The sequence below is a fragment of the Haliaeetus leucocephalus genome, unplaced genomic scaffold (genome assembly GCF_000737465.1).
Source record: "Haliaeetus leucocephalus isolate CR32 unplaced genomic scaffold, Haliaeetus_leucocephalus-4.0 Scaffold730, whole genome shotgun sequence".
In the NCBI taxonomy this organism is placed as follows: Eukaryota; Metazoa; Chordata; class Aves; order Accipitriformes; family Accipitridae; genus Haliaeetus; species Haliaeetus leucocephalus.
In genome coordinates, this window is record NW_010973166.1 from 1,228,516 (window position 1) to 1,245,464 (window position 16,949).

The following is a 16,949-nucleotide window of genomic DNA, read 5'->3' on the forward strand; positions in this document are numbered from 1 at the left end:
ACTTTAGATTCAAACACATATTCTAAAATTACCTACTTAAAAACAACATAAACAACTGAAGGTTCTATTGTGATCCATTACTTACTGGCAGCATAGACTTTCATATTCTTTTCCCTACTATTTTCTACATACCAGACATCAATATGTAAATGTACGCATTAACCCTAACTTAAAGTTAGGCCCGCAACATCAGTTCACATATGATTCTCTTCTTTTGATTATCAATTTTAGAAAGTGTATTCCAGATGTTAACTCTATTAGACTTTTATAAGAAGTTATCCAATAATTTCCTATCTTAGATGCCTATTCACCAGATTTAAGTGAAAATTACCACATTAAAAGCAATTTAAGAGTACAAGCAGAATTTACAGGTTTCTCCACAAATTACTGTTTATTAAAAAAAAAAACCACAAAGGAAAACTCCACACACTAACCTTTAATGCATCCTTGCAAGAATACTATTACTTTTCATTTCTACAGAGAAAAGGTTGCAAAGAAATTGAAACCTTTGGCATCCACTACAAGAACAGTAAGACTACCCAATACCCAAGTGTTACAGAGAGAGTAAAAATTGGTTTGGGCTTAAATTTCATGAGATGTTAGTGCCCTCTAGTGTAAAAATGATTATAAATCAGTTTTCATAGGTCTATATAACAAGCATGACTGTTTCTGAAGTTGCTATTATTTAAGAAATTCACTTTAGGTTTGTAGTTTAACCCAGAACTATTACACAGTCTGCAAATAAATGGAGAAGATAAGTGACAGGTAACTAAGTAATACCACATGACAAAATAGTATTACAGCATCTCATACTTAAGACCTCTATGTAATGAAATAACATAATCCAAAAAGCTGTATCTCCAAGTGACCTAAAACAGGAAGGTCAGATAAACAAGCCTGGAAAGCAATAAACTGCAATATTTAAATAATAAAAATTCCTCAAAAAAAGGCAGTAACTTTAAAGTGTCATTGTAGAAATGCAATACAGAAAGGAGGGCAACTGAAAGAGAGCCACATTGCAAATTTCAGTCAAACACTATAGCTTCTAGGTATTTGGGGGTATTAATAGTCCCCATCAGAACTACATTGAGCTGTACTTCTGCAGTTCAGAACAGCCACCCACATTCTACCCATTCTTGTTTTGTTTTTGAAAAAAAACTCATGGGACCATCTCATTCACAGTACAGAAGACGCTACATTTCACTTCAACATTATACTCCCAGCCCATACGCTGTAACTGTGTTTCCTCCACTAAAAATACACTTAACTGCACTTAGATTTTAGCTGGTATTATCCTAACAGACCATATGAAGGGAAAAAAATACCTCATCTTTGGCTTGTGAGTGTCACTGCTGTTCTGTCCTTTGCTATCTCAATTACCCTTCAGTTTGTCTCATATGGAATATTTCCAAATGCCCAGCTCCCCAGTGCCTCTTTCCTATAGCCTTTTCATTTACTTAACTGAAAAGCAAGGAAATAAAACTAACTGATGTGTCATAATTTTCATTTATATAGTAACAGTAGAGGACAGAAGTATCACATCTCCAAAAACAGTTTCAGGCCCTCCATACATTCAAAATGACACACTTGTCCCAGTTTAATCATCTTCTCTACTGAAAAAAAACCATACTCTTTAAAAATCTGTATTTTTTTTAACCACTGTAATTATAAGGAAAATTGACACTCTGCACAATTTCATCATACTATCTGGCCCATAATTGTATCATACAAAGCCAATCTTAAACTAAAAGTTATATATTTGACACTTGTCTCACATATACTTCAGTTGTTCCCCTTCCCCATACTAACGGGGGGCAACAAGGGGAAGAATTGGGGAAGAAGAGTTTCTGACCAAGGAAAAGGAAAAACTGAGGGGGCGGTGGAGCGATTTGGATGGTGGTATTTAAAAGAAATTATGCATATCATAGAAGCCTATGGACTTGGCAGAGCAGCCTCAGATAAACAAGCATGAATTAATTCCTCTATAACCAACAGGGTTAAAGCCCAGTTTCCTAAGGATTAGTCTCACATAACCCACAGGTACTCAGACAGGCCCTAGCAACTCCTCCCACCACCCACCCCCATATTTCCTAATGCACTATCTCAAGCCTTACCCTTGGTCCCTTAACATAACAGCCCCAGTTTGCTACCTGTTTGCTAAGCTATTAGGAGTTTTGTTTGCATCTGCCCACCCATTCCGAGTGCCAGACAGGCACTTACTCCTGTGCTGTCTGAACACAGCACATGCTCATTCACCTAACAGCAGGCTAAATGGGATCGGTGAGCCTGGCAACTCTGTGATAGACTTTACACCTTAGAGGACTGTACCTGGAGGGTACAGTCATATATGTACAGGCATATATGACTCCTACGAGGCATATAAAAAGTAGATTTTTAAAATTTTTTTTTTTTAAAGTAGAAAATCGCTTAGAAAAACACTACATGCAAAAGGAAACTGAGATTACAAAATATAACATCTGCCAGTCAGGCTGTATCATAACAACACTGTCCATACAATGTTAATTTTGTACCCACTGCTGCATTACAATAGTATGTTTAAATACATTTATACTTTTTCCCACTTTGTGGAGATACAGTAAGCGGTAGAACTGCTGTGAACTAGCTTTTATCAACTTCAAAGTTCCAGAATTTGCAACATTTAAAATGTACTTTTGAAAGCTGCATTAGGCACAAGAAAATCACCACTCCCATAGTAATGAAAAGTCACAGCAACAATTTTGGCCAATGTATTATTTAAGACAAATATTGGAAAAATCCTAACACTGGAATAACTAAATAATTTGCTTTCTATATCACCCTTCTGCTTAACACCAAAATAAGTAGTAAAAAGCAATATCAGAAAGCGATCAACAGCAGAGCTGTTCAGAGCAACATAGCTGGATATGTGAAATGACTGTCGCCACACCGCAATAGTGAGTCACAGTTTTCACTGCATACCCTGTGTATCCAATTACAAAAACGTAATTACATTGAGTAATTTGAACTTCAAGTCTGTTTCTCCTCTTCAATTTAATAACCACCTTTGTGCTCAGAAATGCATTAAATGTGGAATTGAAAGTGTTTTATACAACACAAAATACTTAAGCATGCATTTATGCCAACCTTGAAGCCTGGACACACTATGTGGTATCTTCCTACCTCTTCATGCCATGCATACTGTACAGTAAAAAGCAAGCTAAAACTACTGATAAAAAGATTCATCATGCCCAAACAATGAAAATGTCTAAACTAATGTCATGGTTTAACCCCAGCCAGCAACTAAGCACCACACAGCCACTTGCACACTCACCCCTGGTGGGATGGGGGAAGAGAATCAGAAGGGTAAAAGTGAGAAAACTTTTGGGCTGAGATAAAGGTAGTTTAATAGGTAAAGCAAAAGCCGCACACACAAGCAAAGCAAAACGAGGAATTCATTCACTACTTCCCATCGGCAGGCAGGCGTTCAGCCATCTCCAGGAAAGCAGGGCTCCATCACACGTAAGGGTTACTCAGGAAGACAAATGCCATCCCTCCAAACGTCCCCCCCCCTTCCCTCTTCTTCCCCCAGCTTTATATGCTGAGCATGACATCATGTGGTCTGGAATATCCCTTTGGTCCATTGGGGTCAGCTGTCCCAGCTGTGTCCCCTCCCAGCTTCTTGTGCACCCCCAACCTGCCCACTGGTGGGGGGGGGTGAGAAGCAGAAAAGACCTTGACTCTGTGTGAGCACTGTTCAGCAATAACGAAAACATCCCTGTGTTATCAACAGTAGTTTTCAGCACAAATCCAAAACATAGCCCCATACTAGCTACTATGAAGAAAATTAACTCTATCCCAGCCAAAACCAGCACAACTAAGCAGGGTCTGTCGTCTTCAATGAGTCACAGTTTTTCTGCAAATTCACCCAAGGCTGTATTTGATGATCATTCCACTACAGTGACTGACCTGTAAACCCCCAAAACAGCAGGCAGCTCGGTGAAGATGAGCAAGGGCAACATGCCCATAAAGCTCAGGGAATAATGCAGGGTGTGACTGACCACAGCTGTTGCAAAGAAGCTGATTTTATCTCAGCACAAAGGGGACCACAGGGTGGCCTTTTAGATAAACAGCTACGCCAGTTGAACAGATCAACTGACTACATTGCAGTTGAGTGAATCAACTAGCAGTGTAAATGTTTCTCCCTGAGTTCATTAAAAAAAGTGAATGTCTCCCTGAGTTAGCTAGACCAGTATGTGGGAGTGAATACGTGGCTCAGCGCAACAGAATACTAAAACTAAATAACAAAGGAATTTCAAAGAGAGCAACAGGCTTGAGCTGGCTTCAACCCACGTATGCCTTCCTGGTGACTGGGAGTGCCCAACATCATGAGAGTGAGCATATTCTACAGACCAGTAATGGGGATCACATTGGTATTGTGTTTGAACTGTATATTGCAATTGCTATATTTTGTTAAGTTTAACTTGCATTTGTATTGTGATTTCAGTATATTTTGCATCACCCTGCTAAATCAGAAATCCTCCACAACATCAACTATCTTCAAATAGTAAATTTAATACTAAACATTACACCCTCTGCCTGTGGAACATCTGAAAGAACCTGGTCAGAGAGTATTAGACTCTCAGAGCTACCTAATAGGACACCTAAGCCTGGCTCCCTTCCACAGCAGAATCCAGGGATATTCTTGTCTCAGCTAGGGTCAAACACTATCCCAAAAATATACTGTACAAACAGCACTTTAAAAGACAACCCTAAAACTACATTAAAAATTTCCTGTCCAGAACAGTACAAAAGCTTTGAGGAAACATAGCCACAGTGCAATTTTATGAATAGCTCAAGAGTCATGATGACCAATATCCTCTTTGTTCTTATTCATAATGTCAGTACAAAGTGTCATTTGTTTTGATCACAGATTCCAATGATGAAAGCAGAAGTGCCTTGCATGGATTATGATCAACTACAAATGTAGAGTCACTACCAAAGACCTTGGGGACCAAAGAACAGTAGGAACCAAAAAAATCAGTTCCAGACAAAATCAACCTGAGCTCCTGATCTTGTGGAAACTCTTATTGGTATTTTGACAAACAGTACAGAAAAAGCTACTTCTTTCTAAACGAGGAACACAAGTGTATTAGGCTTCACTGAATCTTCACTCCCCCACACATAGTACAGCCTAGCTAGATTGAACTATTCCATACCAGGACCTCAAGACACTTTAGTGAAATCTTGGAGCCACTGACTGAATCCTAATTCTGGATCTGAGTCCTTTGATTCTTAGTTAGAAATGTATTATTTTCCAGCACTGCTTGGCACTTTCTAAATTAACATTGCTTTTAACCACTGAACATAAGGTAGAAGCTTCAATGAAACACAAATTCAAGTTCTTCAAGCAACTGTCAACATTCACCTAATATGCATCAAGTTGGATCCTTCTGTCTGGAAGTACTTTGTGGAACCACTTCAGTATCTTGGATGCCTCACTGCCCTTTTGATCAGAACTTGTTAAATACAATATGGGCCAATTAATTAATCTATAGTCCCTTACCATACAGGGCTACAAGAAAGAGCCTCTGTTACAATTACTCATTTTGCACATGGTAATTCCTACCTTACATGAAGAACACCCAGAAATGCTTGTGGGTTTGGGTGTCAGGTTCTTGTGCACTTCCCCCACTCAGTAGTTTGAGGCAAAATATCTCTGCTAAAAAGTCACAATAACATAGCCAAAATAAATCAAACAATACTAAAAAAATGGCAATGTTAAGATGCTGCCCCTTTAATGCACTCTCCCAGTACTTTTTCCTTTATCTTTATAAGGCATATAGTTATGAAATAAATACCTTTTAGTCTGATCTTTGGGGTTTTTTTGGTTTTTTAGGTTAATAGAATATGGATTATACTTCCCGTAAAATCACTATATAGATGTTGTGAGACACTTAGGTAACATGTTGCACCTTGAGCAAGTAGGGGTATAGAAAATTCTGCTGACCCAGCATGGATGCCTCGCACACCCAGCACGCCTCTCGCTGGTCTGTATCAAGTTGGCAGGTGGAAGTTCTGGATGTTCTGCTGTACAGGGATGCTGTATGACCCTAGCTGCATACATGCTGCCACACACCCAAGTTAACTGTTCGGAAGTGGTGCAAGGTGCCCCAGGGGCACACATGTGCCAAGGAAGGCTAAGTAAGGAAGACAGTGTCCTGGCACACAGGCACTACATCCACCACCATACACAAGTATTCATGCCACCTGCCATCAGGGCAAGGGCTGATCATACTCACAGTTCTTCCCTGCAGTTTGGTGTACATGCACCTCAACATGCCTAGAAGACCTGTATACATAAGGACTGTGTTAGCAAAGGCACATACTACCCAATAATAAAGGAAAAAAAAAAAAAAAATCACTTGTTTGCCAGGCTGTATGTTGTCTGTTCTGCAACAGGAAAGATTTGGGAAGCAGCACAAGGCTGCACTGTGATAACAAGAGTTGTTACAGTTACTGCAGTGGGGAAAAAAAATCCAAGGTAGTCCAAGGGACCATCGGGCTTTTAATGCTCCTGACTCAAATGCATGGCCTCCTTCTCTTGACCCAGAAGCCACGGTTCTTTATTACTTGCCATCAGAACTTCTCAAAGTCCTTAGGAGCTATGTACAGATAGGCAAAGTGAGATACGTGTCTAAAGATAACAAGAAATCTTATTGTCTAAAAGGCAAAAGCAGAGATAACTTCTAAAAAAACCCAAACCAAAAAAAACCTATGAAACAAAACACATTAAAAAAATACAAAACACACCCCACACTAAAACAAAAACCAACACACACAAAAGCCCCAAAATTAAGCAGAAAGTCAGCAAGAAATAGGCAAGAGGACATTCATCCAACTATGAAAGAAGATTCTGTCAAGCCAAACCGAATTGCACCTTCCAAACCATACCCTTCAGTTTTACACTCTATCCACCAAAACAAAAAAACTAACTAGGTTACTGCACTGTAAGAATAAAGATAGTATGTACACAGCATTAAAAAAGAAAAACAAAGCCACCTAAACACATGCTTTAATTCAGTTTTCAGTAAGCATGGTAATATTAAGATGTAATATAAGATGGCAAACTGATAAAAATAGAAACTTCCACAATAGAGATTAAATAAAAGCTCAAGCAACTTAATATAACCCCATCCTCCTGCAGGAAATTTATCACTGAAGATAATCAGATCCCAGACCCAAAATTTCACATACTATGAAATCTCCACTGAGACACATGAGTCTTGGCAAAGCATTTGATAAGCCACTATTAGCGAAGACTGAGATAAGAGACACAAGTAGAAGACATGCACAGGATAGAGACATGACAAAAACAAAGATAAAGGAGCATAATATTAGAGTAGGAAGAGATTACTAATAGTTATTAAACATGTAACACCAGTACAAATATTAGAATAATAAAACATTTGGAAATAGAGGAAAGCGACATAATACAGGACAAATAAAACTATCTGATGGACAGAAGAATGAAAAATGAAAGTCAATCATTAAAGGATTATTTGGGTTGATCCCTGTAAAATTTCTGCTATGAATTTCAGCACATCGGTTGGAAATGACTGCCACCAACACTGTAAGCATGAAGTAGCCACATGAGATCAATATGTTTGCATTAGTTACGGACAAATACCTCCAAAACATTTCACAAGAGACACTGATGCTGTACTCTCTGCAGTTCTGGTCACCTGGCTTCCAAAAGATTTTTTGAACTAAATATATGCAGAGAAAGGCTTCCCATTTCTCTGAAGACTCCACTGCAGAAGTGGAAACCAGGAGACCTCAGCTTGCTTAGGCTAACAAACTGAAATCTGCACAAGGATACACTTGCCATGTTTAAATATCAGGAGGACAAACCAAGAGTAAGAGTAAAATGTAAATTTATGCTCAGAATCAGAATACAGCAATCGGGTTCTTGAACAGTTTCTAGAAAACAGTACTAAAAGCAGAAAACCATAGCTGCTTAAGTTGATAAAGACTCATTCTTGAAAGGAATCATGTCATATGGCACCTGCATCAGCAGTATAGTTAACTCAGTAACACAGACTCCTTTTTTCATTGGTTTGATTAGTCCTGCTGCAAACTCAAAGCACTTCTATATTCGTACAACTCAATCACTCAAAGTTATGTCACACATCCACTCTTTTCCTAAGCATCTGTTGCACAACAGTCAGAGCAGTATCAGCTGTTTAAGCTCCAAGACAGATGAAATTAGAATCCACAGAATAGCAACAAATAGAACAAAAAAATTGTTTTATTAGGTTTGACAGTGAAGTTTTAAATAAAAAAAAAAGCTTCATTTAAATATGGTCCTTAATTTAGATTCCCTTCTCTTACCCTAGAAAAGGCTCTACCTGGACAAACAATTAAGTGAAATTATTATTCTTTCTTAAGAGGACACTACCCACAGAGCACTTTCACTATCATGTGTGCACTCACATTCTGGACAAAATCATCTTATCCTTGCTTTTATGCACCTCATTCTCTGACTTTGGGGGCAGGAAGGAGAAAAAAAAAAGAGAGAGAGGTAATACATAGTAAGGCTCTGTCTCATTCATATCTTACTCAGTTTCCAGCTATCAAGATCCCTTCTTCATGGTGCTCCAGTACACAGTGCTCTCTTTAATCTCAAGAGCTGGTACAACTCGTAGCTTCCATTTCCTCAGACGAGATAAAGAAAAAAACCTCAAAAAGCCAGAATATCCTTCTCCAGGGCATAAGCTACTTGTTTACCAAACTCTATTACAAAAATCAAACTATTAGCTCAGCTTGTAATCAGCTTGCAAAAACAATAAAGAAATTCAGCTCAAAATGGAAGGTTTTTAAAATTAGTTACACACAAATAGGAAGGACATCCTTACCGTTATGACTTCCACCCTTCAAAAGCCAGCTACACTCAGTGGACTGACTCATAGCCAAGAGTTAACTGGTAGATACCATAGCACAAGGCAACAAATTTTAGCACTAGCATTGGTACACAGCTGCAAGCAGGAGCAGATCCTGGCCCTCACACAGTGCAGGCATGAATCAAGCAGAAGGAAAGAATCATTGCAGGCAACAAATGGAGTAAGCCAAAAATGTGAACATGTGTACGTGCTATTTAAGTTTAGCCTGAGGTTGCAAGAGGTTTGCTTTCTTCTAACAAATGGTCTCTCCAGCAGAGTTTGAGTGTTAAAAGACAAAATAAGGGTTTACTAAGTAACTTCTTAGCTGCACAAGAACTGAAGAAGTTTCTGCTCACAAATCACTTACAAATTATCAGGTTCCCAAAGCTTCTTTCTTCAGAGATCACCTAGAAGCCTCTATTCCATTTTGTAGTTCTTTAGAAAGAACATTGCACAGAAGAACGTTTTATTCCTTTGGATCTGACTATTATTTTACAATTGCTGTCTGAACAGACTGAACATCTGAAGTTATGATGTATGGCTTGTTTTTCCTCCCATACACCAAAACGGTAAGCATTAGGGAACCAAATTATTTTAGCACAGAAAGTACATTGAGTATAATAAGGTTTTGCCCTCCTCAGTCTCCCTCTCCAGAATTCAAGTCTGCCGACAGTTTAGCCTGTTTGAGCAACATTTCTTCAAATACCTGAAGAAGAAATCCAAGCTTGCTCAGTCAGGAACCAGAGGAGGATCCCTCCTCACCCCAAACACACAAAACAGGAATAATCATAACCTAGAGACATTTTTGAAACATAGGAACTATCGGTATTTATTTCCATGAATAAGTAGTAAAGAGGGCAAAGAAAATAAATAGAAAGGATTTAAACTAGAAGCAGATACTTTTAATTAATTAGGCAGCTCTGAGATTATAAACTTTCCACAGTAGGCTTCTCCAAGACCCCCACCACATGCCCATATAGCTATCAGTTTGTTTGCAAACAAGAAGAGTAGTAAGTGATTAATGTTATGTTGATTACCTGCTCAGTTTGCAAAATATTTTTGTCATGGGTTAGACATGCAGGCAGGGTATCAGTGGAACTAACAAAGGAAGAATACATCTGTGGACAACATTCTGAACAGAAAAGTCATACTTAAGAGCATGCAAGGAGTGGAGCACTGAATTCTGCTAGCATGAACTTCAGGATCCAAATATTGTTTTCAGATGTACTCAGATCCACAGTTTTGCATCTTTTCTGGATAATGCAAACAACACATGAATAGAGAAGAATTATTATAGACTGTGCATCAGCAAAAATATCACAACACACTCACTGTGAAAAGTCTCTAGAAGCTGACTTTTATATTCTCAGTTTTAAATTTCATTTTTTTTATTTTAAATAAGGCAATACTAAAAATTCCAGCAGAAGACAAACTTGAAAATCAGTACAACAATCTACAAACGGACCCATGTGGGTGGCATACCTTCTCTCAGAATAGAAAAAGTACTTCACAGGAAAAAGATTTTGGGAAAATATCTAAATAAAGTTTTATGTGCAACTGCACACTTGCAAGTTCTGAAACAGAGATGACTACTGACAGCATGAGCTTTTTACTGTCAATAGGCTACAGGAACTCCATCACCAACAATCACCACAACTTGCGCACCAAAAGCACATACAAGAAAAAACAGTGATGAAAACTGAGACTGAGGATCTAGACTGAATATTCTGTGTAAACCTACACATCACACGTGGATGTAAAGAAAACTCAAATATCCATGCAATTCATTGAATAATCTTTTGTAGGCTTTAAGTGCTAGAGTCAAAATTGTGAACAGCCAAATCAAAACCAAGATGAGCAAACCATCCTAGGACAGATTTTTAACAAGTGAGAAATAACAAAGTACCAACTGCTGCTGAGTAACAGCCTCCAAATCCATAGAATTAAAGACTCAGTACATACACCTGCTCCAACTGCACACTTTCTTCGTGCAGTAAGACAAAAAAGATTTACATTTAAGGAACAGAAGGCAAACCCCTCCGACATTGAATGCCTGACTTTCTCATTCAGGAAGAAGAAAATACTGTTAAGAGAACATTTTACTGTATTTTTTGTAAAGCCATTAATAGACAATGAGGATCTTTTTTGAACAAGACACACTATCTTAGTCTGTTTTAAAATTCAGCTTTCAGAGAGATGAGTACAGTCTTTATCAATAACACCTGTGATAACATTTCAATAATGTTCTCTATATTTTTTTTTAACATCATGCATCAATATGGAAGTTTGCACTGTTGCTATAGAAATGGTGCTAATGGGAAAAAATCTAACAGCATATGAATTGCCTATATTTGATATGACGACTACTAGGTGGAACTACAACAGACATTTGGAGAAGAGAGCTGGATTTTCTGCCTGTGCCACTATCCCCTCCATTCGTTTATGAAAGTGTGTCAAGCTCAGAGTATTCAACTTCTACAAGCAAACAATACACAAACCCCAGTTATTTATCCATCCAAGCAACCACATCTTTCCCACATTTCCACCTGCCTTTGGAAGAACCTCAGTGAATCACGCAACTAATGCAAGAGCAGGTTAAGACCCAAATACCAATAGTTTAAATACTTTTCTTCACCTGAGACCACTCAGTAACTACTGACCACCAAAGCATCTGCCTAATAAAACATGACAGAGAAACTGAGCAAATCCAAGTTAATTCACACAAATCCAGGACTTCAACAAACCAAATGGATGTTGGAACCTTGTTTTAAATGTTCAAGAACGACCAGATAAATCCATGGAGGATTTGTCAGCTGGCCTAACCAGATGTCAATGACCTACTCAAAGCGCCTGAAATTGGAGACCAAGCGTATGTTTGCTTCAACTAAAATAACTTAGAGTGAACATTTTCATGAAAGAGGATAGTATATTTTTAAGCTGGTATCAGACTTTTTTTCTTGTTATCAAAACAGAAACTTACAAGTAGATTGCAGGGAAATCTTGTCTCTTTAGATACTCAGACAGGAATTTATCTGAAGGCCTGAAATTCTGGTATACCCACATTACTTCTTGTGCACGAACAAAAACAGTTGAATCACCAGGAAAACTAAACGTGATTATGAGGTAAATAGACAGTATAAATGAGAGTCCTGCTGGAGCTATTTATAAGCCATCTATCTCCATTATTGATGAAAGGATCTGCTCTAAAGAAAGAATGACATAACAAATATCTACAGAGTTTGTAGAACTCGTGTAACTGACGTAGAATATAATGTTTTCCAGAAGACATCAAAAAAGACACCGAGATGTAGCATAAGCATTAATTTGAAGAGCATAGCTGGCAAAGCACAAGAACCATGCAAAACTAATGGTAGAAAAGGCAAGCCTCAAATTCTTGTCACAAAACAGGGAAAAAGACAAACTGCAGGGGAATGATTAATGATAAAGCTCTTTACAGCACGCATGACTTCAAACTAACCAGGGACCAAGGAAATCAAGGAATTTCTCAAACTACTTCCTAAGGAGGTAGCGGCATGCTATTTTGTTTGTGAGCCGTGCTTCAAATGAGCAATGCAAAAATCATTAACTGCTAAAAAGGTGCATATATCATTTTGCTCTACACTGGATTTAGTGGCAACATGATCCAGCAAGCCAGCAAAGGAGAACACAAACCTTGACACAGTTTACTGGCATTAAAGAAGTAAAGGTGCAAGATGCACATGTACACACACAAGCTGATTGCCTGCACAGTTTGACAGGAACAGAAAAGCTGTAGATACTTAAGCCTAGTGAGAACAGCTAAACATGTTCAAAGCAGGAACAAGCATTTTCTTCCAGATCTCTCCGAAAGCATGGGGAATCCTGCAATTGTTATATGCCTTGAAGAGCGTGGCAACTGACAGAATAACAGCATTTGCTGGTCTTTTGAGTATTTAGGAGTCAAGTCCAGCTCATTTACCCCACACACAAAGATTCCAGTATGCCTTCGATACAGTCTGTCAAGCAGGATTTTTAAGATTATTCCAGCACTATGAACTCAGCACAGTAAGTTAACAAGTAATACCCTATGCAAATTGTACTTGGCTATTTGAGATATTCAGTGGATGACTGGATAATTATTACTCAAACATATCGTTCAGGCTTATCAAATGCAGCTGTGTCCATTTCTGCCAAATCAATGGATGCATGCATTAAAAACTGATTTAATTGCAGATACGTGCAAGCTGAAAACTTGGGTCCAATAGCAGTGACAGAGATAGCCTGTACACAATCTAGTTTTGATAAGAAATTTGTAGGAGGATGGCTTTTTAAATGTAAATCTACTGTTTTACAGCAGATAACACTATTTCTTAAGGAAATCATGCTGTTTAATGGTTCCTTTAAAAAAAGAAAAAAAAATTACATTCATCTTTGTGTTAATCTTTTAATTGATAAAAAGTAAATCTAGAATGCTATAATGCAAGAAAGTCCACACCACGAGATGGCAGGATATCACAATTAGAAATACAAAAACTATTGTTATGTGACCATTCAGTGATGTTAACTGTATCTTTAAAAAGCTCACAGACCAGCACCTTCCAAAAAAAAAAAATCCACTAGAAACTGCTACTTCAGTTAGTACTAACAGCTGAAATCTCTAATCTTAGCACACTGATTAGAAAATGCTTTGCTTTCCTTTCTAGGATCACCAAAACCATCCCAGTATTAAAACAAAGCACAGTAGTGCAAATCTTGAGGAAATCACAATTAGGATCTGAGGATCTTTGCTTTTGTTCAAAAACACCGACCAAGTAAGCTTTTCTGTTCTCTGGCAACTTCTGGCAGGAAACCTCGCAGAAGTTCTGCCTTAAATTTTGCACAGAAGTCCTCCCCACTACCCTACAGAGAGGGGATCTTCTGGCCCAGACTAATCAATAGCACTGGTTTACTCTTAAAACAATAGAGATTAGCCATTCTGGACAAACCAACGAAAGCTAATTCTTCACCTCATCTAAATGAAAATACAACACTTCGAGACCCTGTTATGCCCTGTATTGCTGCGTTAAGAGTTTTAAGTTAAAAAAAAAAAAATTCAGCCACCCAAATACACACACAGCTTGGCCAAGATGAACATTTTTGCTGTCACAAGATTCACCTTGAATAAGAGGAAAAGCATGGGAAAAAGACCATGACTAATAAAGAGAACTGAAAGGGTCTGAGGGACAGTTTTTAAGTATTTGAAACCAGCAGCCTAAGTTAGAATTTGGACAAGGATTTGATACTACTTTAGCATTACTGACATTAAACCATCCTTGTCCTGGAGGTACAAGGAAATCTGTCAAGCTAAGAAATGTAAGTGGACACTGCACATTAAACAGGCAGTAGCCTTGCTTGAATCAACTGAAAAGCCCCAGTGAAGAGAAAGCTGTGCTGGGAAACAAACTGAGGTGGGAAAGCTGGACAGTCAACCCAGTTGCCAGCAGGACATTTTGTTGCCCTGCAGAGGCAGAGCACAGCCCATGGGCTGCCAGTTGGAGAGCCCTGTTATGCAGAATTGTGTGCTTTTAAATTCTGCACCATTTAAGCATTTTTAATGCCTGATTATTGAGAGTTTAAGACTCATTCCTTGCTGCAATATTACAGTGATAAGGTAATGTATTTGAGGTCCCGGTTCAGAAGTTGTGTGAATTTGCAATTCCAGAAGGCATTCTTTGGTGACATACAAGATACATTAAAATACTTTACATTGCAGTATTTCCAAACAGTTCTACTAATAATCTGTCTTTGCCATGCCCTGAGCAACATGTGGACTAGATGACCCCCAGGTGTCCCCCCCTAAAGTATTCTGATTCCCTAGTTTAAAGACAACACAAAAAGCATTAACGATCTAATTAAAACAATGCATAGGTTCATAGAGAAAGAAGTATATCCAAAAACACTGATCAAGCAGAATCAAACCACACAATCTACTTCATTTCTTGCGCTCCTGATGATATGAATTTTACATATATTTGTTAGATTCAAAAAAGAGTAGATTAACATTATTTAAAAAGCTTGCCCCCATTTGAACATGTTTGAATCTTCACTTACTTCCTTCTAGGAAGATTTGGTAAAATTTGGCTTCAAGCCTCCAACAAAAACATTCTACTTCATAATAAATACAAAGAAGATCCTCCAGATTAGTCACAGAAAGCTATTTTTAAATGCATCACTTCAAGTAATCAACTTGTGGCATGGGTATGTTCTCTTAGCTAGGAGAAGCAGCACTGCAATAGTTACTCAGCCCAGAGGAAGATGTTATTCATGTGGCCTCTCCCCCCTCAACATCAACAAGCACCAGAGGTAGATCACAGTCCATTTTGTCCTTCCTGAAAAAACATCACAGAAAAGCAAGACTGCCAAACATGCATACACAGGTTCAGAGGTGAGAAAGCCTGTGGACCCCAGAATGAGAAATGAAATGTACTGGTGATGGAAGGCCATAATCCAGGAATAGGAAAGAAAAGCTGCAACCTCTCATGTTGTGAAATAGAGTCCAATGAGCAAGTAACAACAAATCAGCTGGGTATCACAGAGGGGCAGAAGCAATGAGAGAGAATGCACAAGCCCTATCCGCACTCACTTCTCCTAGCCCTGCTACACCTTTGACAAAAGATTTCATTGTGTTTTAATACTTGGTGATACTGCAACACTTCATGGTGTCACCACCATGACAGGTTGCCTCTGCAGGGCAACAAAATGTCCTGCTGGCAACTGGGTTGACTGTCCAGCTCTCCCACCTCAGTTTGTTTCCCAGCACAGCTTTCTCTTCACTGAGGCTTTTCAGTTGATTCAACTGATACTGCCCATGAGGATTTGGAAAATCTGAACTACAAAAGAATTTGGTGAAAGAAATGAATACATGGACAAATTTTTCTACAGTTAAATATATATATATATTAGCTAAATAAGTTCAGATCTTTCAGTGTTGTCTCAAAGCCAAGATCATCCATACTAGTGAATAATTAAAAATAATAATTAAAAAAAAAACCATACAAATGAGTAATTCATTTCCCCATTCTATACTACCAGGAAGCAAGTTGCCTCTTACCTGCTAAAAGAATGGCTGAAAAAGCCAATACCTTGGCTGCACTTTGAAAATACTTTAATTTTTCAGTTAGTTTCACATTCAGCTTGCCAAGCTGGGGAGGTTCATTTTGGTTATGAATGTCATTTAAACATAAATGAGAGCCAGCCACATCAGAAAGAGTATTGGTACCTTACTGTTGAAATACCACTGAAGTCACTAGCCACAACATGGTTAGTGTGTTTTTGGAAGGTGGTATGCTTTTGAAACAGCTTTATCACTTAAAAGCTAAGATATTTTAATGAGCTACACAAACTTATCTTCCACTACCTTCAAGACAACAGAGAAAAACAACTTCAGTGAAAACAGCAAACGCAGCTACTAATTTAAATGCAATACTCATATAGTGATTTACAGGATCTTTCCGATCTAAGAATCTAGTTTTTTCACAAACAACAGAGGAGGGTTTTCCAGCTGAGTTGCATGTGGCTAATATACACTATAAATCTGACAAAGCTATCAAACAGCAGGCAGCGGGGCTGCTCTACCACAGAGACTGCCACATAAGCCAGCTCCCTCACTGAGAATGAAGCAAACTCAACATCAATTCATTCTGGGATCCAACTGCATGCTCAACACAGACCCATCTCCCCAAAAGAACACAATTTGCAAATGGCATCTCCAACCTAGGTAAGACCCCTTTTTCTCTTCCAAGATGTGTTTTCTGATTTTGAAGATTGTTACATTAAAAAACACTGGCCTCCTCTGCATTAGAGGAGATGCCAATTACAAATTCCAAAAGATTGCAATTTTCTTCCTGTAAGCAAAGCACTTCTACCAACATTAGGAGAACCATAAACACAGAAAAAGCCACAAAGAAATACCGATCAGCTAGTCCAATGATAAGATCATAGAAACACACCCTGTTGCCCTGGGGGGGGGGGGGGGAATTCCAATTCCCTTAAAAACCCGCGTGTTAAAGGGGA

General features: G+C 38.4%; 1 protein-coding gene across 4 annotated transcripts in view; it reads right to left on the reverse strand.

Annotated features, from left to right (window-relative positions):
* RALGPS2 (Ral GEF with PH domain and SH3 binding motif 2) overlaps positions 1-16,949 on the reverse strand; it is a 127,924-nt gene that overhangs the window by 100,588 nt on the left and 10,387 nt on the right. The window lies entirely within an intron of this gene.